The 1,565-nt window shown below is 35.1% G+C and overlaps 1 pseudogene; it reads right to left on the bottom strand.

Moving 5' to 3' along the window:
* Positions 1 to 921: 921 nt before the first annotated feature.
* On the bottom strand, positions 922 to 1,430 carry LOC128175768 (uncharacterized; annotated as a pseudogene).
* Between the last annotated feature and the right edge of the window lie 135 nt (positions 1,431 to 1,565).

Genomic DNA, 1,565 nt, shown 5'->3' on the forward strand with positions numbered 1-1,565 from the left:
CAATGATCAGTGCGGATACATGCGTACATAGGTATAATGCTTATCTTTGTACTTCGACCTACTGATAGATTGAAATATTCTCTTTTGAGAGGTGGACAGACAAAACCATCCATGTCTTAAGGATTGCTTTGCATGTCCACTTCTCTGTATAATGCAATGTACATGTATCAGCAAAGCTCTGCTGAAACCACACACTTCACCGCCAGCAACTAAATCATTTATTGGTAGATGGCAGGCGCATGGCATCAATGAGGGGGGGGCTACCCTCCCAACTTCTTGCAGCAGATATAACCATAAATTTACATTAGGATTTTCACGATTTGAGAAGTTGTAATATTTTTTTTTAATTTTTTGGTTTCTCAAGTATTTTTGATGAGCCCCCCCCCCCCCAATCCACTTTCAAAAACCACGGCATGTACCTGGATATACTGTCATACAATTAAATGCGCTTGTCAAATATCCCTACTGTTTGTTTATTTAGTTTTAGTATAACAGCATCCTTTAATTGCACAATCATCTTTCTACATTGACAATTTGTATCATAGCCGATTAAACAAGACAAAAAACGTTTATTTCAACCATTTATTTACGTTGGTACAAAGCGCTTTACCTGCTCTAATGGAGAGGTAACTCGTATTACGAACGATAATTCCAGGTTATGAAAATCCCAAATAGCATTTAAGCGTTCGATACCACACAAAATTTAGAAAAAAAAATTCTTATAGTTTGTTAAAATATTAAAAACTGAATATAGAAAGAAATTGCTCTTTTGTAAAACTGTACATTATCAAGTATATTTAGTTGGAAGAATTTAAATTTGAAATTGTATTTTATGACTAAACCAAATGGGCATTTGCACTATCTTATTCCCCCATCTTCTTTCTCAGCATATATAGCAACAAAACGCAAAAACTCACATGCCTATATGTTGTCTTTATTAAAAAAAAGAGTTAATACACAGTTTGGCTTTTCTCGGTACCACCATTATGTTGTCTTTCTACTCAAGTTTAAATGTAAAATCACTATTTTCGGAATCAGACAATACGTTATAAGAGAGTAGTACTGCTAGGTAAATTAAATTATCCTCCCATTTGCTCTGTTTCAAATGTTGTAGAACCATTTTTGAAATAGGGGTTGACCAAGTATAAGTGTCAATTTTCTCATTGCTTGGTAGCATACTCATCATCTGACCTTTTTATCTCTTTAAAGCTAATCCCTGATTCAGATTCACCATCCAAACTAAGGAGGTCTCGCTCCTGTCTGAAATGGTTGGAACAGCTCCGTTCTCTATATCTGCCTGCTTCACCTTCTCTACTAATGTTTCCTCCTGCTGTTTTTGACTTCTGGTTTTCTTTTTTTGGACTTTGATCCTTTACTCTCCGTTGATCCAGCTTTTGTTCATTTTGCACGCCAACTTTTGGTCTAGGCATTATGCTGCAAAACACTATACCATATAGCAGAGAGTTCTTTCTTTCTTACTACATGCATAATTAACCCCCATTTCTTGATTCATTGTCTATATAATAATAGTAAACTTCAAGATTTAATACTCAGCACTTGAAACT

Source organism: Crassostrea angulata, chromosome 3, assembly GCF_025612915.1.
Source record: "Crassostrea angulata isolate pt1a10 chromosome 3, ASM2561291v2, whole genome shotgun sequence".
Taxonomy (NCBI): domain Eukaryota; kingdom Metazoa; phylum Mollusca; class Bivalvia; order Ostreida; family Ostreidae; genus Magallana; species Magallana angulata.